This window comes from Rhinatrema bivittatum, chromosome 5 (assembly GCF_901001135.1).
Source record: "Rhinatrema bivittatum chromosome 5, aRhiBiv1.1, whole genome shotgun sequence".
Classification (NCBI taxonomy): domain Eukaryota; kingdom Metazoa; phylum Chordata; class Amphibia; order Gymnophiona; family Rhinatrematidae; genus Rhinatrema; species Rhinatrema bivittatum.
In genome coordinates, this window is record NC_042619.1 from 104410548 (window position 1) to 104423042 (window position 12495).

Here is a 12495-nt window from a genome sequence, read left to right on the forward strand (position 1 = left end):
AAAGAATCACTGAGGACACTGGACAGGACAGATAGAACAAAGCTAGGCTAGGCAAGGTAGGCTGGAAAAGACAAGGCTGGATGAGGCAAGGCTGGAAGACATGGCTGGACAAGTAGGACCAGTGGAAGCACTAGGCGACTGCCTAGGGAGCCACTGGTCTGAGGGCGGCATTGGCATGGTCTCTCCCTCTTCCCATCTGTGTGGGACCACGCTATGGTGCATTCTCTTCCCGCCACATGAGCAGGAAGAGGGAGAGACCATGCCAATGCCAACATAAGCAGGAAGAAGGAGAACGCATCCTCGCCACAAGAAGAAGCGGTACTGGCCTGGGCCGTGCAGCAATGAAGAGTAGGAAGAGCAGCAGCAGCCAACCAGCATGGTCCCACCCACCCAGGAAGCTGTAACATTGGCCCTGGTTCCTGCTCAGCTGAAGGAAGCTGTGCAGGAGGCAGAGAAGCATCAGCCCCTGCAGGCCTGAAGAAAGAGGAAAAGCACCGTGGGCTGAGGGGGCTGAAGGATGAGGCTATTGCTGTTGGTCTTGTGCTGCCAGGGGAGGGGAAATGAGTGAGACAGCATGTTCGTGTGTGTGTGTGTGTGTGTATGAGTAAGAGGTCATGTCAGTGTGTGTGTGTGTGTGTAATGTATGAGAGAAGGCATGTGTGTGCATGGATGAGAGACAGGACATGTCTGTGTGTGTGCATGTATGAGAGGGCATATGTGTGTATATATGAGAGAGCAAGCATGTTTATACATATGAGAGAGAAAGAGAAAATAAAGTTTATGAGCAACAACCCCTCTCTCTCCCCCTACTAATCCACAACAATCTCAGGGCATCTGGAATTCAAAAGATCCCAGGTATGGACAGCAGGGGATTTTTTTATCTTTATTAATTTTAATTATTGTGTGCTCTCTGATGTGTCTGTTGTTTTTAAATGGTTTATTGGTATTTGGAAAATTTGTATAACTTTCAAATTACTGTATGTTGTTCTATTCATCAGCTTTATTTTTATTTAGATTTTTATATTCCACTTTTTGCACTTTTTTCAGCACTTCATTTATTCTTTTTATTAGTATGGTTTTACTCTATTGATAATTTACATTTCCTGATTTTATTGTTTATATTAAATTATTATAAATGTATAATTTTATTTATGTGTAGGGAGGGTGTGACAGGGGGAGGGGGGGCAGTAGGTTGTAAATTTTGCCTAGGGCACCTAATAACCTTGCACCAGCCCTGTGGACAAAATAAGGCTGGACGATGTAAGGCTGGAAGACAAGGCTGGATTTAGGAATGCAGGAAAACAAGAACCAGGAACACTCAAACAACACATACTGCAAGGCAGGAGACCCATTGCTGAGGTGAGGTAATGCTGTGAGGCCCTTGCTTAAATAGGCCTGTCAGCCTGATATTATTGGTGGGTACTGCTCAGCATTTCCCACCGCTGGGCCCATATAATGTAAGTGTGTATCTAAGGAGGTTCTAGGACAGGAACAGCATGGCGGCATGTGAGGCCATGCTCGGTGAAGTTGAGGAAACAGTGGAGTCCCAGCCACAAAAGCATGTGGACCATGTCCTGGGCCACTCTGGGAGGTGTCAGGTTGAGTACAACAGCTCACAGGGCTATCCCGCAAGCCATGTTCCTAACATTGTAATCATTTGATTGTTCTTTTAAAAATTGTTTGTGAACAAGAAAGCGGCCTTCACTACCTGTAAAGAATATTGTTTCAGTACAAATAGACTGTCAAGCAAATCTATAATGATTTCTTGTATTCAATCGTGCCTTGTTTTCTAAATAATAAATAAATAAAATATATATTCAAAATGATTTATCAGCACTGGATTACTCACTTTAAGAAACCCATCAAGATGAGGTACAGTAGTAAATAATCCATCTTAACATTGTTTATACTATATATATATATAGAACTTGATTTTTCATATTAAGAACTTCTTTGCAATGTCACTTCTCTCTAAAATGTTTTAAGATATATGAGAGGTGATTCATCAAGGACTTTTCCCATAGAATGAAATCTCTCTTTTTCTAACCATGGAAGAATGTAGCCTTTGTCAGTTTTCTTTTGTTAATTATACTGGACAATTGTGTCCCATGACTTATATTGCCACACCAGCATTATTCAGTAGAACTACATTTTCTCATGGGAACTCATTCAGTTTGCACACATATCAGTGATCACTGGGCGCTGTGATGAGACCTGGGAGCAGAGGATGAAGATGTGTAGTAGCAGCAGAGCTAAAACAAAAATCTGGCAAGTCCCGCTTACAGTTACAGGGAAGGAAATTGATTGAGGATCAGACTTCACCCGACTGCTGCTTTCAGCGGTGGGGGCAGAGAGAATGCACTCAGCCCTCCTATAAAGTTGATTGATAAATCAAGGGAAGTGTACAGCTGGTTATATAGTCAACTGATTTCAAAACAGTTAGCTTCTATTAATTTTTGAAAAAGACATAACTAAGTCACTTCTAGGTGATAGTTTTTTTTATCAGACAAACCTAATATCTCTGAAAAACTAGTTACAAATATGTTTCCTTCATCAGGATGCTGTTTTCTGAACATGCAAGTAGATTTGTGATTGGACTGCAGTTAGTGTAATTATCCTAGACATGAAAGAAATATGTTGCATTGGTGAACCTAAGTAAGGTAGAACAGTCCTTGCTGGGCTTTATCCAAATTCAGGAGAAAGCTTGGCACAAGACGGCTTCCATGATGTGTGTCCTTTACATGTTATGTTCAATATTCATTTTTCATTCCTTGCAAGAATAGTATACATATGTGAGCTTTGTTTAAGGCTGAATGATTGGGTTGATATGAATCTAGGTAGTCAGGGATTAAATGTAGAAATGTTAAAAAAAAAAAGGGAAAACTGTTTTATTATGCATGTATGTACTGAAGTAAATAGTTGCTACTGTCTCTTTAAGTGGAGCTGGGACCTGGGAGATGAGTTAAGAAAGCCCATGGTTGTATGATGTCATGCAAGAAAAAGCACGAGGCAGACAAACGAAAGACTGAGAGACACAGGAATATTTGGCACAAATTAGAAGTTGCTGACCAGAAAATATTCACAGCAGGCATTCTACAAGAGAAGTATGAGGAACAAAGTGGCTGATGACCGAATTGTTTAGAAGCAAGTTAAAACAGGCATTTATTGCCTAGGAATTTAGACGCTGGGGGATCTAAGGATTCTCTTATAATAAGAGACAGGTTCTGTTGCGCTGGCCTGGTGCAGGATTGGTATGGCCCTCTAGTCGGACCCAGAGAGTGCCTGCCACCAGGAGGCGGAGCACAGAAGGAGACAGAGGCTAACTGGAGCTTCACCGATAACAATCCGGGATTCCGCAGATTGAGCCCTTGGGTACTCGGACCACCTGGACTTAGGTGGGCCTCTGGTGGTCTCCCGGAGAGGTAACAGAGGGGTGTGCCCACCACGAGCAAGGGTGCGCGGCTGATGCAGAGTGGATGGGCTAGACCCGAACTGGAAGCTCCGGAGACCTCAGGGAGGCAACAGTTCAGGAAGGTTCTCCGGGCGAGACAGGCAGCGCCTGTGGGTCTAGCCAAGTGGAAGCCATGGTTGGTTTCCAAGAAAGTTGGTCTCATGGTCACAGCAGGCCAGAAGAGAGTGTCCGAGTGAAGCGCAGGGGTCAGAGCCAGAGTATCAGTCCAGGGGAAGTCAGCCAAAGCAGGGGTCAATACCAGAATCAATCCGGGCATCGTCAAGGCAAGCGAGGGTCGGTTCCAGGTGGCAGACAAAAGAATGGTCAGGCAGGCAGTGGTCAGTTCCAGGCTGCAGGCAAGAGAATAGTCAGGCAAGCAGTGGTCAGTTCCAGGCAGCAGGCAAGAGAATGGTCAGGCAGGCAGAAGTCAGTACCAAAGGTCAGTCCGAAGAGGTACTACCTAAGAAGGATACAGGAACACACAGAGCCACTGGGAACGGAAGACACAGGAACATGGAGATGCTGGAACAGGAAATGCTGGAACAGGAGAACACAAAGGCAAACAAGCACACCAACGGTTTCGACCTGATTGCCAAGGCGAGTTCCTGGGGACAGGGCCTCGCCTTAAATAGTAAGTCTACGTGACGTCATCGGGAGGCGCCCCTGCGGGTTTTCCCACCTTGGACCCTTTAAAGAGCTGCACGTCAGCCGCGCACCTAGAGGCGTAGCCAAGGTCGCCAATGACGCAGAGCCCCAACAGGAGCTCCACCATGAGGCCTGCGAGGAGGATGGTGAGCGGAGAGCCCGAGGATGCTGTGAACTGGCTGCGGCAGCAAGGGAGGGGTACCCGAAGCTGGTCGAAGGAAGCGCGAGGTGAGCAGGCCCGGCTGCAGTGCCAAAGCGGCCGGGATTCACAAAGGTTCTAAGAAACAAAATAATAAGGGGAATTATTAAACCTCTTTTCCTGTGTTAACATTAAGAGTTGGGAATACCATTGGGAGTACATGTGTGCAAAAACCTGAACAGGCCACTCTGAGACCTTACTGATGCAGACAAACCCCAGGGGAATCCAGCACTTTGAGCAGAGACTTGCATGCCTGCTTTAGAAAAGTTACCAAACTGTTAGAGAATTTGGGGAAAGAGAAACTTGCTGGAGTAGTTACTAGAAAAGGACTCACCAAAAAGAAAAATTTTGTTTAATCTGAATGACTGCAGGCAGAGATAAAGGAACTATCAGAGACACTGGGACTGTTCCCTCTCACTTAGTCCAAGAGACATACCCCAATGCACAATACAAATTGCTGTGATTTGAATGTATAGGAAGGCAGGTAATTTCTGGAAGATAGAGCAATGGGAATCAAGAAAGGCTGAGAGAGCCCGCATTGAAGGACCTGCTTCACAGCATCTGCACCTGAATGTGAGACTGGATGATAGCAGCTGTAGACTACCTTCAACTGGTCCCAACCAAGTGTAATCATGTGCTCACAATTGTTGCACACACTTCATGCCACCAGAAATACTGATCTGAATTTTATTGCTTTGGATATGTGATGACCCTTTGGGATTTGTCACCATTTGGCCCTAGTTCTCATCCTTCTTAAGCTAGGATAGGAAAAGCTTGAAGAGGGTGAAGTGCATCATTGTGGAGTAGCTCCTCCCCTGAGGGCCAGCCCCTGTTTATAAAAGCAGCATGCAGTCTTAAAGGTTGGAGGTGGAGGAGTGACTTTACTCAGTTAATGTGTTGTTACCCTGCTCTGATACTAGGTGTCAAAGCCCAGATTAACACTTCACTGGGAAGGGAACTATTCCTCCTTGCGGCTAGTTCCATCAATCTGGTTGTGGATTTATGGACTTATTTTCAAGTTGTCTAACCTCTGAGAGAACTGGTACCCCTGGCTGGAAGATTTCAGGAAGTCCAACATCTAGACTAGATCAAGATGTAGGGAAGATTCCACTGGTCTCCATTCCACACCGAGAGGGCTGGAAAAAAGGTGACTTACTGCAGGAGGATGCTAGATTTTCTCTCTTGTGTGAAGATTTTTCTCTTGAGTTACCAGGTGTTGCAGGAGCGCTGGGGAGTGGTCCTGATTCCGGAGAGGTAGTGTGCCCTTGGACCACGGCATGACCGAAGAGGGGCTCTGGGGAAGCACCGAGACAGGCAAGACGTGTCCCAGCATGGGCAGACGGGCTGAAGATAAGGAGCCCTGACCTCTGCCGAACTTGATGCATCAAAGAGACCCAACAATGCAATGTTGGTCTCTGGGGTAGCCCTCCGGCCACTCGATAGCCCTTTCAGACCTGCTGCTTGGGAATGGCAGATGCGACAAGATGGACAGAGGTTGAGGACAGGCAATGGTACTGGAACTTGGAACACAGATGAGACGACAATACTTGGACTTGGAACTCAGACGAGATGAGGACACTTGGAACTTCAGATGCAGGATGCTCAGACGTGGATGCAGGAAAGTCAGGAGTGAACTTCGGATACTCAGACGAGGACAAGGACTCAGGGTCTAGGTCAAGGACAGAAGCAGGCACAAGGGAATCCAAAGGCCGGGAACAGGATACAGGATTCAAGACTCGGAACCTGGAACTCAGAACATTAAAAGCAAGGGTCTACTGGAGGCTTGCGCTGCCATGGAAAAGGCATCTGGATACAAGATCATCAGGGGACGTCTGGAACATCAGGACTTTGAATCCCCTGGACACTCAATCAAGAGCATCAAGGAGGCATAGAGAAACAGAACATCTGGGCATCAGAACATCTGGAGAACAGGACATCTGGAACATCAGGACCTCGGACCCCCAGTGCACTCAATCAAGAGCAACAAGGAGGCACCGAGAGATGGAACCACTGGACATCACTACCTTTACGCGGACGATATCCAGGTCCTGATACCCATTAAGGATTCCTTCGCAAAAACTCTGGCTTACTGGGATACATGCCTTCAAAAAATTAAACTCCTCCTCACCAGCTTAAATTTGGTATTAAACTCCGGCAAAACTGAACTCCTGCTCATCGCCTCAGAAAATAACACCATCACCTCTGCACAACAAGCCACGCCAAAAATCACACAAGTGAGAGACCTAGGAGTCCTAATTGATAATCGCCTGAATTTCAAAGCCACTATTAACAAAACCACCAAAGACTGTTTCTACAAACTACAAGTGCTGAAAAGAATTAGACCTCTTTTCCATGCCCAAGATTTTAGAACCATTCTACAAGCAATTATTTTTTCAAAATTAGACTATTGTAACACCATCCTACTCGGCCTTCCGCTTCATACACTAAACCGCTCCAGATGGTGCAAAATGCAGCTGCACGAATTCTGACAAATACCAGGAGAAGGGACCACATAACCCCCATACTAAAGAGCCTCCATTGGCTACCTATACACTTTAGAATAATATACAAGGCCATTCTTACCACATACAAAATCACCCACCAACTGGCTCCCATCGACCTACAGATCCCCCTCCGACTACACAACTCATCAAGACCGACAAGAGATGCATACAAGGGATCGCTACAGGTACCACCGTCCAAATCTACCAGACACTGCACACTAAGAGACCAGGCTTTCTCTACAGCCATCCCTCCGTTATGGAACTCCATCCCCTCAAATCTCAGAACAGAACCTTGCATCTCAACCTTCAAAAAAAGACTAAAGACCTGGATATTCTTACAAGCCTTCCCGGACGCCAACATAGTCTACTAATCTCCAACTACACCTTGGTTATCCATTCTATTGTTTTACATATGTAATTTAATAACCTATCCTTTCTCTTCCTTCTCATCCAAGTTCTTATCACCCAGTTATATGTAACTGCCTTTTCAGCACCTTTGTTATAGTTATGTTTTCTATGCACCCCTGTTTTATGTGAACCAGCATGATGTGACTGCTGTCTCGAATGCCGGTATATAAAAATTTGAAATAAATAAATAAATAAATAAATCAGGAGGAACAGGACAACTTGAACATCAAGGCGACGACATCAGGAACTGACGAGATGGAGACACAGGATCCGACAAGAGACCAGGAGATGGAACCATAGACAAAGTCAAGGAATTCCCATGAAGAACAGAGTGCCTAGGAGAAGCTGAGATGATGAGAAGTCCAGGAGCTGACTGGCTCCTTGCAAAGGCATCGAAGAACTGACGAAGGGCCCTCTTTATAGGGCTGACCAGGAACACCCAGGATGACATCATCAGGAGGTGCCACGGGACTGCTTCCACCGCGGGCCCTTTAAATCAACTGGAGAGGCGCGGCCTGCTCGCCTAGGAAGTGGGCAGGACCACGGAAAGCGGTGGCCATGCCACAAAGCAGAGCAGGAGCGGCACTAGGCCGCAAAACCAGGTCCCGACATTGGAGGCGGCTTCCTGTCGCAGAGGAGGGACCAGACAGCAGTTCCAGATGCGTGGGCTGCAAGGCGTGGGAAGCCCCACCACACAGGAAAGGATGGTGCCAGCGGTGGCCCTGCCCGCTGCAGGGAGAAAATTACGTCGGCGGCCACTAAACTGCACAGGCGGAACAGCGGCATATCTGACCACCGTGAAAAGAGCGACGGCATCAGTGGCCTCCAGCCGCACAGGCTGAACAACAGCGGCTCCGACCACTGTGGAGTACAGGAAGGCAGCCCAGCAGGTGGAGAAGAGGTGAGAAGCTGCTCGTGGCCCAGCCGTGAGCAGAATCGTAACACCAGGGAGGAAGTTTGTGGCTACCCTTTTTATCCTAAAGAGGGAACACCTTGAGAAAGCTGCTGTGTTTCCTGCTATCCAAACCTTTCCCAGAAAAGTTCCATCTTTTGTCTTCTTTGTCACCTGAAGAAGTGAACTGTGAGTAAGAACTTTTTTTACCTTTGGAAGTCTGCAATGTAGTCTTCACCCTGGGGAGAAGGATAATGCGGGATGTTAGTGCAGACTGTAATCCTTTTTGCCATCAGTATTTTTGGAAGAGTTTTTCTGCCCAACTAAGGATAACCTGCCCAGCTGGGGTCCCTACCTTTCCAAGACCTGGAAGGTGAGAGATAACATTGGAAAACTGTAAATTTCACCCTTTCATGCCAAGATCTGATGTGAAAGTGCCATTTCCACTACTTATGAATTCTGACAGTAAAGATTCCGTTTGGATACTCACTCTGAGACTCTAATATATTTTGTTGGAACTCACATCCCCTGAAGTTGAAAGAGACTTCATACCTCCCCAGGGCACTGAATTAAGAGTCACCACTGCCATATGCTTGATTATTCACCAGTTTCTTTTTTCAAGTCACCCTTCATTTTTCCTCCCCCTGCCCCCTCCCCCTCCCCATTGGAAAAGAAAGCTGTCCCGATGACCTGGGATTCTGTTGGAGTGGGAGAAAGTAAAAGATTTGAGACCAAGATGGCTGCTGAACAGTGAGGTCGTGACTGAGGGCTTCGCTCCCGGGAGAAAAATTTCAACACGAACTATTACCGCTAAAATAATCTTTTCTTCTGTGTTTTAAAATGCCTCACTCTAAGAGGAAAGCTCGTGTTCGCGAAATTACCTCAACCCCTGAATATTGTCTTCAACCGAGGATTGATGAAGCTTTCGCGAGGACGCCAACACAGAACCCGGAAGTATTAGTCGCTGGGGCAGGCAGAGAGCAGCTGCCGAGCCCCCTGACTTCGGAGATCTCGCTGAGTCCGGGATTTCCAACAGTGCCAGAGCCACCTAGGAAACGGTCAGTGAGTGCGGAGGCACTCGGGCAGTCTCTTTTGGAAGCAAGCGGTGACCAGAGAGGAGCGGATGAACTGCCCTCGGTGAACCCGATGTATTTGGGTTCCAGGAACCACTTGGATCAGGCACAACAACGTCCGGAACATCTAAAGAATGGCAAAGGATCCCTGGAGGTAGGAATCATGATGGAAAATTTGCCCCCACTCACCACCCCAGTTTTAGGACCCTCATTGGAAGAGATAAAGAATATTTTAATAACAATGCAGAAGTCTATAATAACGCTGACTGCAACTGTGCAAGAAGCAATGAACAAGACACAGAGAGTAGAAAATTTGTTGGTTTCTGTTGAGGAAAAGATAGTTACCTTGGAGGGGAAAGTTAAGAAAATTGAAGAAGTTCAAGTAAATTTAATAAAGTCTGAAAAAATTGTTGAGAATAAAATAGAATTCTTTGAAAATCAATCAAAGAGAGCTAATTTGAGATTTCTTAACTTTCCAAAAACTAAACTACAGTCGCCTTTGGATTTGCTAAAAAGTTACTTTATAAACATATTGAAGTACCCGACAGAAAAGATACCGGTTATATCAGCTACCTATTATCAAACAACAAGGAATCTTTCTGGGAACAAGATCAATAACCAAGAAAAACAAGGAGAAGAAGAAGAGTTAGATTTAACTGACTTTTTGGAAAAATCCTTTGAAACGGAAATCAATTTGAGGGCAACATTACTTGTACAATTCTCCTCGAAGTTGGAAAGAGATGGTGTTTTAAAACACTATTTTAGATTCCAAAAATTAAAATTCTTTGGTCAATGTATCCAAATCTTCCCAGACATTGCTAGACTGACACAGTTGAAACGCAGGAAATTTTTGGAAATGAGGGCGGAGGTGGTGGGAAGAGGGGCGCGTTTTATATTACGTTTCCCTTGTCGCTGTTTTATATATTATGGGAATGCAAAATATATATTTACTGAGCCGACACAATTACGTAGTTTTCTGGATTTACCATCATGAGCCTAAGGTAATCCAGGGTTTGTTGGGAAAAGAAAATAGGAGTAGGCGCCTCTCACAAGTATCAGTATGTAATACTTTAATAATATAGATTACCTATATGTCTGCTTATTATTTTCACCCTTGGTCTCTCCTTATTTCTTTACATTAAGATTTCAATGTGTACTCGACCAGGGATAACAGGATTTATTGCTGGTAATAAGTGAAAATATGTTTTTTTTAATTTTTATTCTTTATTGTATGCCTGGAATATGATGAACGCATTGAATTTTTTTTTTCTTGTAACTAAAATTAAAATGAATAAAGTATAAATTAAAAAAAAAATAAAAGATTTGGCTTGGGACCCTTGTGTGCCCTTACCCTCCTGGTTTCTAAACTGGAAAGGGAGCTACAGATAAATCACACTGACATGTATGATGGAAACTATAAGAGTGTTTTCCAGACCACAGTATTTGGTGTTCATGAGTGTTGTATAATCTGTGTCATAAAGTGAAACAGGGACAAAAAGAAAGCATTATTAAGAATTAAGCCTTAGGGACAAGACAGAAAAAGACAGGAGGGTGTTACGCGGGCCGCCCGCAGCAGCCCAGCAGCGCAGCACTCTCACCTTTTCAGATGGACTCCATCTCCTGGCTCCTCTTTGCTGGCGGCAGTGGGCCGCCAGCTCCGACCTCAGGTTTCCTCCAGTGCCTCCGGCCCAGCCACGCTACCCAGTGTTGCCAGCCAAGATGTCCCTGTTCATCGGGCCTTTCCGTGTGGCCTGCGGAGAGACGCCATCAGCGCCGCGCCCCTTCCTAGGCGCGCGTGCACATCATCAGATCTTTTAAAGGGCCCACGGCGAGAACCTGGCAGCGGACCCGGATGCTGACGTCTGACTCTTCAGCGTATAAAAGCTCAGGCCTCGCTCCATAGCTTTGCCTTTGCAACAGGTCTCCTCGTACTCCGAGTACTCATTGCTGATCCGAGAATTGTTTCTTCGTTGTGTTCCTGTTTCCCTGTGGTTCCCGGTTCCTGTTCTCCTTGTTCCTGTTTCGTCTATGTGTTGGACTGACTCTTTGGATTTGACCACCGCTACGCCTGACTAGTCTTCAGCTTCTCTCCAGCCACCTGACTACTCTTTGTTGCGCCCGACAGTCGCAGACAGCTGCGACCTTTGCTACTCACCTCATTTTGCCCAGTAGCCTCGATTCTAGCTAAGATGGCAGTCTCTGCATCTGCACGCTGACCTCCTTGGCATTCCTGGAATGGCGAGGGTGATCCTGGTCGCCATCTTGAACCCGGAGTGACCTAGATTGCACGCGCCTGCCTCCTTCTTGTGCACATCATGGCAGGAACCTCGGGGGCATCTCCTCCGCATGATGTCACTGCATACATGTATTTAAGCTAACCGGACTTTCCTACCTACAAGTTAGCAAAGATTCCATCTTGCTATTCCTTCTCTGAGATGCTTCGCATCGCTATACCAGCATTCCTGGCTGAGTGACTCAGGTACCCGCTCCTCGGGGGCCTTGCTGCACTCAGGGCTATCCACTTCTCGGAGAGCCTCTCCTTCCTGTCTCACCATCTTCAGCTAAGTGGGTTCTCCTGCATCGGATCTCCACTGCTGCTGACATTTATTCTCTACTGCATTGTGAGTACAAGACCTGCTCTTCGTTACTTCATCTACCCTGCTGTGTGGGATCCTCGGGTTACCCCGCTCTGCGGACCACTACTGGATCCAGGCTGCCTTGTGCCAATTGCCAACACCTACCTCTGGCCTACTCCACGCTGCAGACCACTACCAGACCATCACATTCTTGATCCTCGAGAAAGCTATCCACCTATAGTACTGGGTATCCCTTGGTTGCAAGACCATTTTCCCCAGTTCTACTGGTCTTCAATGGAGTTAACTCAATGGGGTCCGACCTACCATGACAGATGCTTAAAAAAGGTAACACCATTGCCATGCTTGGCCACTTCTACTGCGCTCTCTGGTCTACCACCGCAGTATACATCATTCCAAGATGTATTTTCTAAACAAGCAGCTGATGTGCTTCCACCACACAGACCATTCGTCTGTGCAATTAATCTGAAGCCGAACACAGAACCACCCAGAGGAAGAGTTTATCCACTCTCATTATCTGAGACCAAGGCTATGTTGGCCTACATTCAGGAAAATCTACAAAAAGGGTTCATTAGGCCATCTAAGTCACCGGCAGGAGCCAGATTCTTTTTTGTCGGCAAGAAGGATGGATCCCTTCGCCCTTGCATTGACTATAGAGGTCTGAACGAAATTACCATCAAGGATTGATATCCTCTACCACAAATTTCAGAATTGTTTGATCAACTCCAA